Consider the following 19616-nt stretch of genomic DNA (forward strand, 5'->3'; position numbering starts at 1 on the left):
GAATTGGTGGTGGGGACAGAAAGTATCGCAGGCCTGTGATACTTTAGAAGATGAGGGGCGGGGGGCCGAAACGGGGGGAGGGCCTGTCTAGCCGGCAGCGATCGCACCGTCACGGTGCGATCGCTGCTGGTTTCGCACCGTCACGGTGCAATCGCTGCTGGTTTCGCACCGTCACGGTGCGATCGCTGCTGGTTTCGCACCCAATAGCACCACCATAGGAGGTGCAGCTATTGGGAGCGAAAGCTGCCGCGAAAAGGCATTTACCTTTTCGCTGTCTGCGGTGTCGGCGCAGAGTCGGCCCCGGTAACACCCCGACTCCTCCTCTTCCGGGGCCAACTCCGCCCCAACTCTGCCCCCATCCTAGTATCGCTCGCAATAAGGGACTTTTTGCATGCGAATGGTCCCTTATCGCGTGCGAGTGGCGTGGAAAATGAGGCCCAAAGGCTTTGAATTATAAAATTTTTCAGCAGTGCACAGGGTGAATTTTGTTTGTTGGCAGTTCCTTGAAAACACATATGCTCATTATGGTGGTTGGTAAGAAACATTTTTCTGTTACATATAGGGTACCATTTAAGCCCCATCACTTATTTGTCATCCATTTTGAGTTAAATGAAGTGAGTCAAATAAAAAGTAAATATTTTTGTGTATTGACCTCTCATAGAGGATGCTGAGGTACTGAAAATAAGATAATTAAAAAGAAACAAAGAAAAAATGCAGAGGAATCCTCATGACTAAAATGAAGAAAAAATTTCCTAATGTAGGAACGTCTGTCTCATGCCACAGAAATAGATTGAGTGAGGCAATCTTGTGGCATACAGCTGTGTGGTGTTTCATTTATGTATCAGTAAAGAACGTCTAGTTTAGCTAGTAAATTGCACCATTCTCAGTGTCTTTGAATAATGTCACTCATATGAATGGCTGATTCATTATGCTTGTCCATGTAAAAATTTGTGATGTTCTCAACGAGCATACCTTGTCCTCTTTGGAATCAACTGGTAGCAATAGTAGATTTGCTACACATAGGAATCTCATAAATAAACTTAACATAACATGGGCTCCAAGATGAGGGACTGGATTAGTAAGTAGTTGAGTGACAATGGATAAAGCTTGTAAAGGGAATTCAGTCAGAGAAAGGAAGGGTGATTAATGAAGTGCCCTAGGGGTTGGTCTTAGAGCTGGTTCAATATCTTTTTTAATCATAATGTGGAGGGTTTGGAGGAAATCTTTGCCTTTTTACAAATGACAATATGAACTACAACAAAATTGTCACTCCTGATAGAGTAGATAGAATGACATCTAAGAAAATTCAATGAATTGGCAAGTTGTCACACAAGATTAAATGCAAAAACAAGTGCAAAATCATGTACTTGGGGCACAAAAACCCCAGGGAGCAAAACATGATGGGGAATGAGATACTGATATGCATCGAGCAGGAGTGAGGCCTAGAGGTGATCATGTCTGATTATCTCAAAGTAGAGAAAAATGCAGAAATGTGCATTCATGTTTTTGTTTTCATTTTAGTGCACACTAAATTGAATTAGTATAAATGACTTACGGGCGGATTTTAAATGCCCTGCTCGCGTAAATCCGGCCGGATTTACACGAGCAGGGCCCTCGCGCAAGTCCCGGGGCTTTGTTAAGGGGGCGTCGCCAAATGACGCAGCATTTTGGGGGCGGGCCCGGGGGCATGGTTTCGGCCCGGGGGCATTCCGGGGGCGTGACCGCACCCTCCGGAACAGCCCCCGGGTCGGGTCTTGGCGCACCAGCAGCCCGCTGGCGCGCGTGGATTTACATCTGCCTCCGGCAGGCGTAAATCCATGGATAAAGGTGGGGGGGTTAGATAGGGCCGGGGGGGTGGGTTAGGTAGGGGAAGGGAGGGGAAGGTGAGGGGAGGGCGAAAGAAAGTTCCCTCCGAGGCTGCTCCGAAATCGGAGGGAATGGAGGCAGGCTGCGCAGCCTTGCGCGCACCGATCCCGGATTTTATAAGATACGCGCGGCTACGCGCGTATCTTATAAAATCCAGCATACTTTTGTTTGCGCCTGGTGTGCGAACAAAAGTACGCGATAGCGCTATTTTTTAAAATCTACCCCTTAGTGTGTACTAAAACAGAAACAACCCCCCCCCCCTCCAAGAAACAAACCAAAAAGAAAAAGAAAATGAAAGAAAAAGAAAAACAAATATTTTCTGGCTGCTAAACTGTATGGTAATTTATTTTTGCTATACTAATTTTCACTCAGTATCAAAATGGTTTACAGTAAAACTATTGCATAACAGTTAAACAAATGACATAACAAACTATAATAACATAATTAAATATAACAACCAATAAAAGCAAAATTAACACTTACAAATCAGATAAACTTGTGTAAACAGCCAGGATTTCTTAATAACACCTTATAAGTAAGACAAAGTATTTTTAACACAATCCTACACCAGACTGGAACCAATGAAGTTCACACAACAAAGGCTAAATGAGATCAATCTAGAAGCATCAAAAATAACTTGTGCTGCCATATTCTGGAGTAGCTGAATATGTTTCAGAGATGATTCCATAATATCAATATTCAATGAACTGCAACAATCAATCCGTGATAGCACTAAAGTGGCTCATAACATGACTAAATCAGCTTTAAATAAAAACGGTACAGGTGTACGGATCAAACAAAGGGCAAAGAAAACTGACCTTGTCAGTGAGGACATGTTTTTAGACACAGAAAGACTGTTATCTGAGTGTATATTCAAATTTTGATAACTTTCACTAAAGGAATGTTAACATCTTTCATTTGAGGATAAACTTACTGCTGGATTTACACTTCCCAAACCAGAAAGTGTCTGATTAAGAGGGTTAACCTCAGCAATCTTGTCCAATCACAAATTAAATCTTGCCATATTTGATGTTGAATTTGAGTTAAAAGCTGCTAAAACCAGAATACTGTCAGCATTCAGATAGCTGCTAAAAACCTGATTCTGAATTAGGACTGGTAGGGAGGGGCCAAAAATAAATTAAATAGTAACAGAGAGAGAATAGATCTTTTAGGAACCCACAAACCATATCCTTCAATAAAGAAACATATATGATCAGACAGGGGTCAGAATCCGAGGTATGCTGAGGTTGCATAGGAAGAGATATAACCAATAAAAAATGGATGTTTACAATGCCTTTGTACAGGGTATTGGTAAAAGAATACTTAGAATATTGTGTCCAGTTCCATAAACCATGCCTCCAAAAGGATAAAGATATGTGGGAGGTGACCTAGAGAAAAGCTACCAAAATGATACACAGTCTACACCAATGGTACAGAGTCTACACCAGTATGAGATGAGAGTTGTGGACCTAAATATGTATAACTTAGAGCAGTGTTTCCCAACTATTTCAAGCCCAAGACACACCTACATTAACAGAAATATCCTATGGCACTCCAAACTGCACCAAGCTGGCAGTGCTGACATAGAAAGGACTTATATGGCCTAAAGAAGAACTAGGGAAGCACTGAAAGCTCCACCACTTTCTCTTCCACATTTTAAAACAAAGGAAGAGAGTGCATGGAAACATAAGAGTCCATCACAATGTACCCACTTCCTCTATTTACAAGTGTAGGAGAAGGAAAAAGTCAGTGTGGTAGAGGCAGATGGCTTGGTTAGTTTCCTTGACAAAAACAAGATTCTACAAGCCAAAGGAACCTCTCTTGAATCAGAGGTAGTTCTCAATGCTATCGCTGATATTACTGAAGAAGAAAAACAGAGATCGGTGGCCCAAAAGGCTGCCAGAGCTCCTTCAACACTACTGCTCCCAACATCCAGAATGAATCACATGCAGTTTTCAGTGCACGCTCTCCCCATCTGGCAGGCCTGAAAGAAGAAGAGTCAAGAGGGTGGGGGGAGATGAGGAAATCCTATTTGAAATGTTTATGTTGCACAAAGCATGTCCAGCTCTCCCTACCCTGCATGTTGCCCATTAACAACAACACTCCAGGGCTCGTTTGTAGCTAAGGAAAGGAGGCATGTAGGATTACAAGGAGCTCCTTGCTGTGAAGTGCTGAGAGTAGAGCTCATGTGCTGGTCTGGATCGGAGCATCAGGCAGGGGTGATTTTTCTGTGGCAGACCTGATCAGGTCTGAAGGCCCACCAGAACGCCATGGCTCACTGGCTGGGAAACACTGACCTACAGGACAGAAATGATGTGAACATTAAGATACCTCAAAAGTATAAATAAATCACAAAAGGAAACCATTTTTTTTTTTAAATAGGACACAATGTTCTAGAACAAGAAGTAATGGTTTTAGTCCCTAAGGCAGTATACTCCAGAGCTACATCAGAAAATATTTATTCACAGAAAAGGTGGTGGATACCTTGAGTGGATGGAGACAAAAATGGAATGTAATGGAATTCAAGAATACGTGGGATAACCCTTAGTTACAAAGAAGTGAGGGGAAAGTCAGTCACTGTTGTCTGTTGGAGTGGTTCTCTACCCAGTCCTCAGGGACCACTTGGCCAGTCCTGTTTTCAGGATATCCACCGTGAATACAAGATGCATATGGAAGCAGTGAATGTAAATATATTTCAAGCATATTCACGGTGGATATCCTGAAAACCCGACTGACCAGGTGGTCCCTGAGGACTGGGTTGAAAATTACTGGTCTGTGGTATTGCACTAGGAATGAAATTAGACAGACTGGATGGGCCTTGCAATCTTTATCTGCCATCATATTCTGTGTTTAGCAAAAGATACACATCACTGGAATTGCAAACCTTGGCTGCCTCAGGGTTTTTAAGTTCCATACTGTTTATTGCTATAAGTTGCTTTCTGGCATCTATCTTTGGTCTACTTTTTGGCTCTTTAGCAGGCTTTGTAGAAATAAGCTTTAGTTCAGCTGGTGATTTTCTAATCACATTTCTTTCAGAGACAAAGCATCATGATGTATGGGTATCTCTTTCTAAAATTAGTTTACACAGGAAGGAAAGTTGATTTTTTCAGAAAATACAATAACTGCTTGGTATCAAAGGGCTGACACTAAAAGGTTTACAGAATATATGCAAACATTTGCTGTCAATTTGTATGATTTCTTTCTTTTATTCCCTTAAAATTGTATACTCATTGCTTCTAAGCATATAAAAATAAAGCTAATTCTTTCTATTATGCGGGACACCAGCATTGGATCGGTTCCTGTTTCCTAAATTGAACTGTCACAGTATTCAGTATAATAAAATATTTCACATGATTTGCTTTTGGTTGTATCACATCTATTTCAGTTTAGTACTGAATTTTTGGAAGTGAACATTTGACAAGCTTTTTTAAATAATTTTCTCAATAGTAAATAAAAGCTGTGAATTATTATTTATTCCAGGAATAAATATATGGACAAGGTTTACGTTTTGTGCAAAACAAAAGTACAAAGAGCCTGCAAATTTTTCTGACTGGTTAATTTTGAAAAAGCACATCTTGGCCCAGTCATGGGGAGGACAATTTTCAAAGGAATTTACCCAGGTAACTAATTACTATTCCCTCAGCAGCTAAATGTATCTGCTGACTTTCATCAGGTGGTTAGAGTTAGTGTGGGAAAAACGTGCACTCCTAAGGGCGGACTGAGGTCAGGGAAGGAAGCATATGCATGGGTATTTGATTTTCATGTAGAACCATATAGCAGATAACAAAATGGCGTCCTGAAGAGAAGACGTGATCAGACGAGTTCCCAGACATTCGTTTCTTTTTACCTTTACATACTCCTTGATGCCTCATACAAAAAGAAAGGGTAAGGTAAAGGAGGGAACCTCGACCCCCCCCCCCCCCCCCCCCCGCTTAAACTTACCCCAGTACAAACGAAGATACAGGAGTTTTTCTCTGCACAGGTGATTCTCCAGGAGAGTCGGCTGTAGCACGAGAGGGGGAGCAAACCTCCATGCTCTACGATGAAACATCTCTGAGCCCTGGAACGCCGGGAGACAACTTCCCCCTCCTGCCTACGTTGGAATGCACGAGCCGGTGGGAACCCCCATTGCCGACGTTGCGCCGCATGGAGGAAGCGATCGAGGTGGGTCTCGTAGCAGGCACGACGGGGCAAACCCAAGGCGAGGGGTCCTTAGCCGCCTTGAGGGAACTAGCCATCAGTGCAATGAGTGGTGTAGGTAGTTTGCTGCCATCTGTAACCACCCAGGGAAGGAGCCAAATGGACCAGAGTTACCTGCAGAGTACAGCGCAGATGATACCGGTAAACTTACCAGAGTTTATAAATTATTAAAAAAAGCCTCTGAAACTGTTACTTTAGATGCTTTATGGAATGGGTATCCAACTTTGGAAAATGCAATAATTTCCCTGACAGGCAGCTATAAAGGCTTCTCAAGAACAATTTAATCTGGTGAATCCGGTTGTTCTTGCAAACACTACTAAAATCTAGGAAATGGATAATCAAATTCATCAGATAAAAGAAATACAAACTGGCCTGATTCAAGGGGACTGTAGATTAGATAAGAGACTAGAAAGTCTGGAAAACAAACCTGAGAATAATCAACTTCCAAAATGCAAACTAATATCTCCTAAGGAACAGCTTAAAAAATATTTTCAGGAGATATTGAATTCCTCTAGCAGTGAATTTCCTATGAGTTTGAAAATATTTCTTATTTGGGCCAGTACAGAGGTGGAGAAGAGACAGAGGACAATGGAGATAGAAGGGTGCATCCAGAGTCATTATTCCCACTTGAAAATCTCTCTGTATTTCTTGAGAGTTCCCAGGAGGAACAAACTGAAAAGAGAGGTGTTCTACTGGTCAAATTCTTGATACCTGCTGAAAGAGATATGGTTCTAAAGTGTTTTTTTCATAATAGGTCTAAGCTCTACTTAGGAGGAAAACTTTGGATTTATCCGGACATTATTAGGACAATGAAGTTGCGTAAAAAAATATTTTGTCGTTATGTGCTAGAGCTCGCCAATTAGGTGTGAAAATAATGATAAAATGTCCGTGTAAATGTATATTAAATATAGAAAATAATAAGTTTGTATTTACGGAACCTGACCAACTGTTGACTTTCCTGAATTCAAGGAGTGAAGCAGGAGCTGATCCACTTAATTACCCAGCATTATTTAGATAAACCTGCTATTCTCTTTTTCCTAAGTATTTATCAGTAAGAATATACTGCTCCAATTTAAAATCTTGTTCTCCTCATTGCATAGTAAAAGGCAAGGAGGTGTGAGACTGTAATTTTGGTAAATTGTTTATTGCCGCTTAAAGTAATGTACAAATTTAAGATTTATTACTGTATTGATTATATAATGTTTGATTTTTTTGGCTGAAAAAATTTGATGCGCTTGGGATAGACCCCTGTCCTGCGGCAGAGTACAGGGATTGGCCACAGGGGGCAGAGCATGGAAGGAGACAGAGGCAGGGTAGATCTTCACCACTGGAAGACCGAGGTCCCCCCAGGAGGAGCCCGTACGGACTCGGGCTGCTGGGACTTAGTTGGGCCTCGCAGGGTCTCCTGGGAGAGTCAGAGTCTGGCATGCCCACAGACACTGGGAGAGCGCTATCGGGTTTGAAGCTGGAAACAGGTTGGAGGAGAGCGAACCAGAATAGAGTTGGTGAGGACAAGGCTAGGGACAGAGCTAGAATCAAGCAAGGTCAGGCGAACAGGGTCAAAGTCCAAGAATCAGTCCGAGGAATGGTCAACGAAGCAAGGGTCACGATTCAGAGGTCAGGAAAGGTCAAAAAGTAGGCTGAGGTCTTTGGCAGGCAGCAGGCAGGTCAGGAACAAGCTGAGGTCTTTGGCAGGCAGCAGGCAGACAGGCAGGTCAGGAACAAGCTGAGGTCTTTAGCAGGCGGCAGGCAGGCAGGCAGGTCAGGAACAAGCTGAGGTCTTTACTAGAATTCAGTCCGAGGTAAGACCAGGGAGACGAACAATGAACACAGGAACAAGCAGGCAAGGAAGCAGGTACAAGCAGGAACGGAACTGGAACAGAAGGATCCTGGAACGAGACTAGGAACAAGCAAGCAGGAACACGAACAAGAGCAATCTCAGGGCAAACCGACCCAATTGCCAAGACAAGGAAGTGAGTCCAGGAACTTCCTTATAACATGAGTTCAATCAGGATGCGCCGCGAAACTAAGTCCTGCCCTGGAACCTATATCAGGGCAGCTGGTCTGCGCGCATGTAGGGGCATGGCTAGCTGCTGGGACACCGAGGCCTGGTGTGAGGCTTGGCCTGCGACTGAAGGCCCGGCGACCGCCACCGTGGGACACCGGGGCCTAGCTGGACTTGCAAGGGCCACGAGGGAGACAGGACCGGGACCTGCTGTGTGACCCCGAAAGTGAGCGGTCCCGTGCGTGGGAAGACCGCGGGTGGGGCGCATATCAAAATTGTAAATGTCTTGCCTGGATTTAAGGCATGTAATAATGCTTTTGTTAATAGTTTAAAAATTTAATAAACAGAAAAATAAAAAATAAAAAAATGAACCATATAGCATTTTGTACCAATGGACTTTGCAGAAACACATTTCAAAGAGCAATGGCCCATGTAGCTTAAAGGGTACAGAAGTATCTATTGCTTTCAAACTGCCCATTTCATTTCCTGTAACTCTGGAAAAGGGGAAAATCTCTACAGAGCAAAATTGTGTAGTTAAAAACCTATGCAGAAAGCACAGAGGAGCTCTTGCTTCAGTTAAAGAAATTAAGTAAAAATCTGGTTAGACCCAGCAATAACAATGCAAAAACATATAGTAAATTATATAGTCCCCACAAATTGACAGGTTCCCATGAACAGTACAATCAATCAATAATGAAACGGACAACCGAACAACTGTTGTTTCGGGAAACCCTGCATCAGGGGAAATTATCTTTAAATTCATCGGAAAACCACTCAGACTCAGATCGGATGATCTCATACCACTTCAGACTGGTTTGTTTGGGTAACTTTTGCACTCAGATTCCGAGATTTAGATATCCTGTCCCTCTAACTGCAGAATAAAGCTAAGTAGGAAAAAAAAAGATTTTGGCGTTGAAAATCACTTCAGAAAGAAAAGCATTCCTTTTCTCAAACAAGCTTCCACTGGTTACCAACCCAATTAGTAACTTCTATTAGAGTACTTTCCTCTACCCATCTCTGAAATATTATTAGGTTTAGTAATAGTCTTTCCCAAATCAAAACTATAACAGATTGTTCAGGCTATCTGTATGCCAGGTATCCAACATTTACTATACCTGAGCAGACGAAGAGAACTACCCTTGGCCAACAGCTGGGCGTTACTCCAAGAGACGACATAGTGCGATGGCTGGGTCAGAGGGGCATGAGTTGGGATCAGTTGGTTCCCCTGATATGGCAGCAATGGACAAAGTTCATCCCTCCAGAGGTGCTGTTCATACACCTTGAAGGCAATGACTTGGGAGTCACACCCGGATGCCTGCTATTAGATAATATGAGGAGTGACATCGCTGTCATCCTGTCCTTTGTGCCCAGCACCATGCTCATCTGGTATACATGGAGTCCTGATGGGTTCCTAGCCCTCACCTGAAAGGTCCCTAGACATTGGCCACAAATTGAGGGTGAGGGTCGTGAATAAGCCATCTGGCTATTCGGGCCCTTCGGTGGGTGTACCCAAGCAGGGGGGGTGGGGGGGGGCGGGTCAGCTAGTGACAGTGCACAGCATGTGATAAATAACATCAATGTGAGGGGGGCTGTCTGTTACCAGGGTCTGCTGGCCCTGGTGCGGTGGCAGACTGGATGCCCACACCCTTCGTTGGGGCAGTCACCTTTTTTGGACACAGCAGGTGACAGGAGCACCCTGTAAATTCCTCTAGGATGGTGAAGGGCCTTGCTTGGTTATGGTGGGCCTGGGGTTGGAGGTGACATGTTGCCTGCACAGTGGAGGACCCTCAAATAGCTTATGTATGTTATGGCTTGGATATGAGCTGGTCAAATTTTAATCAGCTAAATTTAGACAAATATGCATTATGCAGCTGAAAACCTGACTGGCTAGAATCTGCTGTATATTTGTCTTAAGATAACTGGTTCAGATTAGCTGGTTATCTTACTGGTCAAGGGCTGTTTGAAAACTGACCCCATTATTTTTGTGTTTTTTTGGGATATTCATTTTTGTTGCTAATTTTGAATGTTTTAAATTTTATTTTGGATATTGGGATTAACATATATAACATTTCTGAGTATGTTCTGTATGGGATTATATTGATTTTCACTGTGGGATAAGACATTCAGCTCTGTGCAAGATTTCTATTCAAGAGAGATAAAGATGCAGGAGCAGGTAATATATATTTAAGTGAGTCTCAGTGATACCCATTAAGCTACCTGGTACAAAACATTAGTGCTTGATCCTGTGGTGCTTATCACCTAGTAAATGTGCTTTCTCCACTCAATTTTCCAAAAGAAACAATAAGTGTTAATTAAAATATGGTCCTGCATTCTCTGAATGGGAAACTGAATGCCAAGTTAGTGATATAACCCATCAGACTAATAACCATAAAAGACGTAGCTGTTGCTTTGACATTTTAGTCTCGACAAGACAAAGATGTTGCCTTCAGTGACTTCTGATATTAGAAGGAGATGATGGTGTGTTTAAGGCATAATCAAGAGAGGCTGTGGACCTTATTTCATCTATGTGCCAAATAATTCTCAGTATATTTATCTAATTTAAAAATCTGGCCTAGTCTGATTTTCTACAATCACAACACAGTAGGTCTGCGTATTATTTGAATTCCCTCACAGGAAGCAAAAATTAGTATGCTCTCCTGACTCCTTACTTAAAATAGTAACTTTTCATACTTCTACAATGCTCAAAGAAAGCATAGATTGGCTGAATTTTCCATTTCTATGACATCGCTTATCATTTTAGAATATAAGATCTAGTGTCACCATGTTTTTATAGATGTATTTTATATGACTTTTATTGTATCACCCATAGGGCCAGATTTTGGAGCGGCCTGGGAGGGAACGGGGAAAGGCAGCGTGGCTCGGCACGCGTAAGGTGTACAATTTTGCACTCCCTTGCGCGTGCCGACCCCGTGCGTGCAAGTTATAAAATTGGGCGTACATGTGCGTGCGCCGGGTAGCGCGCGCACATGTAGGCCAAATGCGCTTCTTTTAAAATCTACCCCATAGTGAATTATAGGATTTTGTCCTAATAAACTAGTCATCTTATATTTTAGTTGATTTTATTATTTGTATGTTTATATTGTGAACTATTATGATTGTAATCAGAATATCGGTATATAAAATAATATAAATAAATAAAAACCCTCTTTGTCATCTCTTTCCTCTTGCTGAATGTATGCAAGAATCTTTGATCATATCTCTTTCTAAGTCATCTGTATATGATTTAGATACTACTGCTTTGTCCTATGAGACATGAAACTCTTATGCTGGAGATTCAATTCAGATAACTAAGATGGATGGATGCCAGTGCAGGTAATGTATGTTTAAGTGATTCTGAGGAGAATTTGTTAAACCATCCAGAACAAATTATTAAAACCTGATCATGTGATGCTCAGTTCACCTATCTTGCATCCAGATAGGATACTGAAGCAAATAACTATTCAGGCTAGCTGGCAAATAAAAATATTTGTTATTCAAAACTGGTTCTGACTGAGCAGGAGGCCAAATGAATATTACAATAATGAGTGCACATTGAAGCATCTCGGGCCTACAATGCTACAAGCTGCAGAATGCATTTGCTGCCCCATTTCCCCTATTATGCCTCTTTATTCCTTGTCAGACATGCAAAGTTTGCTTAGATGACATCAATTTATTTATTTATTTATTTATTTATTTAAAGAATTTTTTTAACCGCTATAATACAAAAGATTGTAGCAGCTTACAATAAAACATAATCAGATTGCAAAAAAATAAAATAAAAATTAAAGTCGCATATATACAAACTAAAATCATGGACAAAACTTGACAAAGACAAAATGAGGAATTAATCACCTGCAGGAGTTATGGATCTTCAAAAACCACAATACTATTAAAGCCTTATCAGAAGTAAATACATATTAATTTTCAATGTCAAACACCAACTTAAGCAGCCATGTTTTAAGAGCCTTTCTAAATTATTGATACTTGACATTAAAAGCAATTGTTCAGGCATCAAGTTCCAAAGAATGGGCCCTGCGACTGAAAATGCATAATCTCTAGTTTCTAAGAGGAGATAGTACCTTGAACAAGCCTTTATTTGCTGATCTTAAAGAATATGATGAACTTTATATGCGTAAAAGTGATGCTAACCTAGGAACTAACTCATTATTAAGCAATTTATTGATTAATATTAAGACCTTATATTTGATTCTCCAGTGGATCGGTAACCAAAGCAGATAAAACAAAATAGGCATATGTTCATAGATATTTTTGACACTTAAAAAGCAAGTGGCAGAATTTAAATTTATTTTTTAAGTCTTTAATATACTTTCTGGAATGCCAAGCTTAAGTGAATTGCAATAATCTATTCTGGAGAACAAAAGAACTTGAAGAACAGTATGGAAATCCCCAGGTTCTAATAGGGGTTTCGATTGGTGCAATATTCTTAATTTATAAAATCCAACTTTTATAAGGCCTGAGATATGTGTTTTCATTGAAAGGTCTGGATATAATGTCACTCCAAGATTCCAGATATATGGTACAATTTGTATAATCTGACCTTTAAATTAAAATATTAGTAATATATCAGAAGATGGATATCTATTAAGGATGAATATCTACTAAGGGACATTGATCCCCTATGGAAAAATCTAGAGAAATAAAGCACACTGATCATACTTGAGCCATATAAATGGGATTAAAGGGCAAGAAGCCCAAAACATTTGCCTTCAAGTCTAAACCTATACTGTCTCATTTGCATACTCTTTGAAATATTGAGTCATCCTGGTTCTTTTGCAATTGCACACATGCAAAAAAAAAAAAGGCTTATTGCAATCAAAAAAATAATGCCAATGCCTTAGCCTGAGATGAGTCCAGGGGGTTGCAGAGCTGTACTGGATGTTAGTAGGAGAGCAAAGATTTCATAGATGAGTCAAGAAGGAAGTCGAACAAAGAAATGCATGTAGTGTGGGAGCAATGTATCCCTTTCCCCCCTCCGAAACTCCACCCATCTTTCTTGTCAACTCTTCCTGCCGCTGCCATGCTACTTCCTTAGGATTATGTGCTGTTTTCCATGGAATAAAATAGAGGGAATGATTATTTTATTTTTGTGAATAAGAAAAACAGTGTTCCCATCCAAAACCCTCTTCAGTCTGAATATGGGTCTTCTTAATACTTGAGCTGTCAAGAGAAAGCCATTTTTAAAAGTGATTTTCAGTCTATGGCAACTCATATTGCCACATATCCTTCATCACCTTCATGTTCTTCCAATAAAATTCCATATTTGGGATCCAAGATGGCGACTTGAGAGAAGGTCGGGTGAGGAAGTCCTCTCGCACTGAAAGTTTATTTGCCTGGAAACATGCCTCATACAAAGAGAAAATGGAGAGTCAGGGTAGAAACCCCGATAACCCTGACTACTACCCTATCTCAGACGATGATTCAGGGCTTCTTTACACCATTGAACACGATGTCGGGAGAAGTGTCCATTGTGGCCGCTGGACAGGAGCAAATTCCATCGGCCCTGGACTTGAATATCTCCTTAAGCCCCAGTGCTCCCGTGGCACCTCTGCCGCCAAGCCGTGCAAAAACCCTGCTTTCGGGTCAAAACGCTGAGCCCGTGGAGGTGGAAGCAGAAGGCCCTATTGGGGTAAAAAATGGGGAGACAGATGCAGCGGCAGGCATGGAAACTTTAAATCCTGGAACCTCACTGTGGCAGCAGATGGGAGAGACCGGAGGAAAAATCTTGAACGCCTTACCACTAACGATAACCCCATAGGCGCAGGAAGGCTTGATGGTGACCTCAGATGTGAGGCAAAAATGCCCTCAAGAAGGTTCGGTAAGCGTTATACTTCCTTCACTAGTGGATCAAACTCAGAAAATCACATTAGAAAACATCTGGGCTGCACTACTCGAATTGAAAACCTCAATAGTGAATATGTCTAGTATTTTGACTGTTACACAAACACAAATTCAAAAATTGGACCCAATAGTGATACAGCATACTGAAAAGTTAGAGGGATTACAAGATCAAGTTACCCAAATCCACTCTGTTCAGACTGGATTAATTCAAGCTGAAAAGTTTAATATACAGAAAATTGAAATTATAGAGAATCAAGCAAGATATAAGAACTTGAGGGTAGTAAATTTCCCGTGAGTAAAGATGATATCGGCACTGGAACAATTTAAAAAGTGTTTATTGGACAATTTATCAGTTCCTTAAAATACGATTCCACCTATTGAGAAGATTTTCTACATAAATCCTTGGAAACAGACTGGAAAAGAGTTACAAAACATAGAAACACAAGCACAAGATATAGCAAATTTAACGGACTTTTTAGAACAGTCCATAGAAGAAAAAATTGAATTTAGGGGGACGTTGTGTATAAGATTCATGTTTCCATCAGACAGAGATACTATTTTGAGGTCAGTTCTGCGAAATAGAGAAAAACTCTATCTTGGTCAAAAAGTGTGGATTTATCCGGACATTACGAGAGATACACAATCTCATAGAAAGAGATTCTTGCAAATGTCCCAGGAAGTAAAAAACCTGGGAGCCTATATGGTAGTTCGCTATCCGATTAAATGTATACTTAAAATTAATAGTCAAAGATATGTTTATTTTGACCCACAAGACCTGCGTAGATTTCTTGATTCATATGCCTCTCAATAATAATGCTACTTCGAACCGCTCACGGGGTGAAATATTGATTGATACCTTCTGATTATAATATTTGAAATGTATTTCCTTTAATGCTCCGAATTAGAATCTTGGACCCTTTTCTTATAACATGGATTTATAATCTGCAGACCTAAAATAATTTTTGATACGAGATTTCTATAGCTATTGTTGAGAAATATTTCTTTAATTTTTGTGTAATTTAAGTATGAAATGCATATCTTAGAAGAAGAAAAATAATGCGAGGAGAATGTATAAGGTATATATGGGATGTGAATCGTTTATAGGACGATTAAAATTATCGTCCGATAATTTTAATATCGTCTTAAACCGTTATGGAACACAATACAAATACAGATTCTAACGATTTATCGTTATAAAATCGTTAGAATCGTGAGCCGGCACACTAAAACCCCTAAAACCACCCCCGACCCTTTAAATTAAATCCCCCACCCTCCCGAACCCCCCCCAAATAACTTAAATAACCTGCGGGGTCCAGCGCGGTCCGGACGGCAGCGTCCGGAACGGGCTCCTGCTCTGAATCTTGTCGTCTCAGCCGGCGCCATTTTCCAAATGGCGCCGAAAAATGGCGGCGGCCATAGACGAAAAAGATTGGACGGCAGGAGGTCCTTCCGGACCCCCCGCTGGACTTTTGGCAAGTCCTCGTGGGGTGTCAGGAGGCCCCCACAAGCTGGCCAAAGTTCCTGGAGTCCAGCGGGGGTCAGGGAGCGATTTCCCGCCGCGAATCGTTTTCGTACGGAAAATGGCGCCGGCAGGAGATCGACTGCAGGAGGTTCGTTCAGCGAGGGTTCCGGCGCCTCGCTGAACGACCTCCTGCAGTCGATCTCCTGCCGGCGCCATTTTCCGTACGAAAACGATTCGCGGCGGGAAATCGCTCCCTGACCCCCGCTGGACCTCCAGGAACTTTTGGCCAGCTTGTGGGGGCCTCCTGACCCCCACGAGACTTGCCAAAAGTCCAGCGGGGGTCCGGAAGGACCTCCTGCCGTCCAATCTTTTTCGTCTATGGCCGCCGCCATTTTTCGGCGCCATTTTGGAAAATGGCGCCGGCTGAAGACGACAAGATTCAGAGCAGGAGCCCGTTCCGGACCGCTGCCGTTCCGGACCGCCGCTGGACCCGCAGGTTATTTAAGTTATTTGGGGGGGGGGGTTCGGGAGGGTGGGGGATTTAATTTAAAGGGTCGGGGGTGGGTTTTTAGGGGGTTTAATGTGCCGGTTTTTCGATTTTTCGATTTTTCGATTTTTTTAACGATTTTTTAACGATTTTTTCACGATATTTTACCCCCCCAAACGGCAACAATACGATTCCCTCCCCCTCCCAGCCGAAATCGATCGTTAAGACGATCGAGGACACGATTCACATCCCTAGTATTATATACTAGGGTGGTTGTTGTGATTATATGACCTATTCAATGGCTAGCAATTTGCTATCTATGTAATGTTAAAAATGAATAAATTAAAAAAATTAAAAAAAAAATCCATATTTACCCTGGTGATCCAGGGCTGCAGAAGAAGAACAGAAAGTCAGCTGCCCCCCACGACACTGCTTTGCTAGCACAGAAATATTCACTTACCTTAAACAATTTTCCAACGCTGAGGTGAATTTTAAAATCACTGTGTGCGCCAAAATGGGAGATATGAGAGTATGTCTGGCCGGCATATGCTGCATGGATTTTAAAAGGCGTCCTGGTATGCACACAAATAAGAAGTTGCAAAAAAGGGGTGGAGTGGGGGTATGGGCATGGTCTGGGCAGGGCATGGACAGAACATGGGTGTTCTGGGACTTTAATATGAAATATGCACTTTAGTCTCCTGCCACATAACTTTACTACTGCTATGGATGCCATGTAAGTAATAAAATAAATAATTCTAGGCTAGTCAGCAGGGTATTAAAGGTTGGTACTAACAGGATAAATGAGAAACTATTTAATAAGGGGGTCTAGAAAGTCCTATCCCTTACCTGGGCCAACTGGGAGTGAACTGGGGAAACTGGTAATTGCATCAACAAGTGTTGTTTACTAAAATCACCCTACTTACATAGTAGAGGCAGCATTTACATGTACATGCTCGCATCTTTATAAAATTGTGTGCAAATATCCGTGAGTATTTTATAATATGGTTGCTCCTTTGGCGCTAGCCGGCATATGCGCATACATGTGCACCCATGTGTCTGTTTAAACGTTACTGTCCCTGTGACTGATTTCTGTCCTCTGTCTCTGCTTCTTCTTGGTCTTTTAAAACAATCTTTCTCCTGTTTTTCTCTCATTTATTTTTTTTTATCATTTTTATTCTCTTTTCTCCACATTTGCATTTCTCTCAATTCACAGCCTGTCTTTCTGTAGTGTGCCTTCTCTCACTTCCTTCTAGTCTCATCCTTCACTCTCCTGCCTTTTCTTTCCTTCACTGTCCTCACCCCTTCATCATAATTTCCTCTTCTCTCACAATCTTTTTCTCAGCCCACTTAGCTGATCTCATCATCCTCTGTACCTCTCTGATACTTCTCCCTTCAGAGCATGTGCTCCCACCCTCAATCACTCTACCTGCTCATCTTTCTCTCTTAAGATGATGTTTCTTTCTCCCATCTCCTTTTTCCCTTCACGACCCATGTTCCCTCTTTTAGCTGAGTCTGCTCAGCTCATCTACTCCTCTCCTTCTTTTCCTAGCACAGCTCCACTCCCCATCATGAGAGGTTTAGAACGGGTAGATGTGAATCGGTTATTTACTCTTTTAGATAATAGAAAGACTAGGGGGCACTCCATGAAGTTAGCATGTGGCACATTTAAAACTAATCGGAGAAAAGTTCTTTTTCACTCAAAGCACAATTAAACTCTGGAATTTGCTGCCAGAGGATGTGGTTAGTGCAGTTAGTGTAGCTGTGTTTAAAAAAGGATTGGATAAGTTCATGGAGGAGAAGTCCATTACCTGCTATTAATTAAGTTGACTTAGAAAATAGCCACTGCTATTACTAGCAACGGTAACATGGAATAGACTTAGTTTTTGGGTACTTGCCAGGTTCTTATGGCCTGGATTGGCCACTGTTGGAAACAGGATGTTGGGCTTGATGGACACTTGGTCTGACCCAGTATGGCATGTTCTTATGTTCTTGTGTTCTTATGATAGGAAATAGAGAGTAGAATTACATGGTCAGTTTTCACAGGGAAAAAGGTAAACAGTGGAGTGCCTCAGGGATCTGTAATTGGACCGGTGCTTATTAATATATTTATAAATGATCTGGAAAGGGGTACAATGAGTGAGGTGGTCAAATTTGCAGATGACACAAAATTATGCAGAGTAGTTAAATCTCAAATGGATTGTGATGAATTGCAGGAGGACCTTGCGAGACTGGAAGATTGGACTTCCAAATAGCATATACAATTTAACGTAGACAAGTGCAAAGTAATACATGGAAAAATAACCCTTGCTGTAGTTACACAATGTTAGGTTCTATCTTAGGAGTTACCACTCAGGATAGAGATCTAGGCGTTATAGTGGATAATACATTGAAATAATCAGCCCAGTGTTCTGTGGTGATCAAAAAAGCAAACAGAATGTTAGGAATTATTAGGAAGGGAATGGAGAATAAAATGGAGGATGTCATAATGCCTCTCTATCGCTCCATGGTGAGACCACACCTTGAATACTATGTTCAATTCTGGTCACCACATCTCAAAAAGGATATAGCTATACTGGAGAAAGTGCAGAGAAGGGTTACTAATATGATAAGGGGCATGGAATGGCTGCCCTATGAGAAAGGTTAAAGAATTTAGGGCTGTTCAGTTGGAGAAGAGATGACTGAGGGGGAATATGATAGAATTCTACAAAATCATGAAAGAACTTGAACAAGTTAATGTAAATCGGTTATTGACTCTCTCAGATAATAGAAGGACCAGGGAGCATGCCATGAAGTTAGCAGGTAGCTCATTTAAAACAAATCAAAGAAAATTCTTTTTCACTCAGCACATTGTTAAGCTCTGGAATTAATTGCCAGAGGATGTGGTTAGAGCAGTTAGTGTAATTGGGTTTAAAAAAGGTTTGGATAAGTTCCTAGAGGAAAAATTCATAAACTGCTATTATGGTAATTAATAAGCAATAGTAGCTTGTGATCTATCTAATGTTTGGGTAGGTACTTGTGACTTGGATTGACCACTGTTGGAAATAGGATACTAGGCTTGAAGGACACTTGGTCTAACTCAGTATGGCATATCTTATGTTCTTTTGAAGCTGTGTTTACACTTTTTGACCCAAGTTTTGCAAATTTTGCCTGTGATAGCCTTGTTATCCCTTCACAAAGGATTGTAGCATCCCTATATAAGGTTAGATCAAGGGGAAGGGAAGACTCTGGCAGTGTTTTAGTACTCCTCCAGGGTATAGACCTGTTGGTGAACCTATGCAGAGAAGTTTTGGCCTTCACTTGTTTTCCTATCAGTATCTATCTCCTCATTTTAGAGGCAAAGATGTTTTTCCACACTTTCTGTATCTTGTTTATTTTGACTATTTTTTGAGTCAAAGACTATTGTTTTTCTAGCAGGAACTGAGTGCTTTTGGTACCAGGAATCACTTTTCCTTTCTATTGGGAAGAGGCATATTTCACCTTGGAAGAATCTGAGGAATGAAGGTTTTTATTTAAGAAGTATAATCGTGTTCCTTACTAGAGGGAAGGAGCTGACCTTATTCAAGGACTGTGTTGGCTGCTGATTCTGGTGTTTTATACCTGAGAGGAGAGTGCTCTACTGGTGCTTCATAGGGAGAGCTAAAGTAATTAAGACGACTTCAGGAAAGTTATGGGAACTGGGACTTATATTCTGATAAAATATCAGGCCCTTATTGTAACCACTCCATAGTGGCAAGAAA

The sequence above is a fragment of the Rhinatrema bivittatum genome, chromosome 10, assembly GCF_901001135.1.
Source record: "Rhinatrema bivittatum chromosome 10, aRhiBiv1.1, whole genome shotgun sequence".
In the NCBI taxonomy this organism is placed as follows: domain Eukaryota; kingdom Metazoa; phylum Chordata; class Amphibia; order Gymnophiona; family Rhinatrematidae; genus Rhinatrema; species Rhinatrema bivittatum.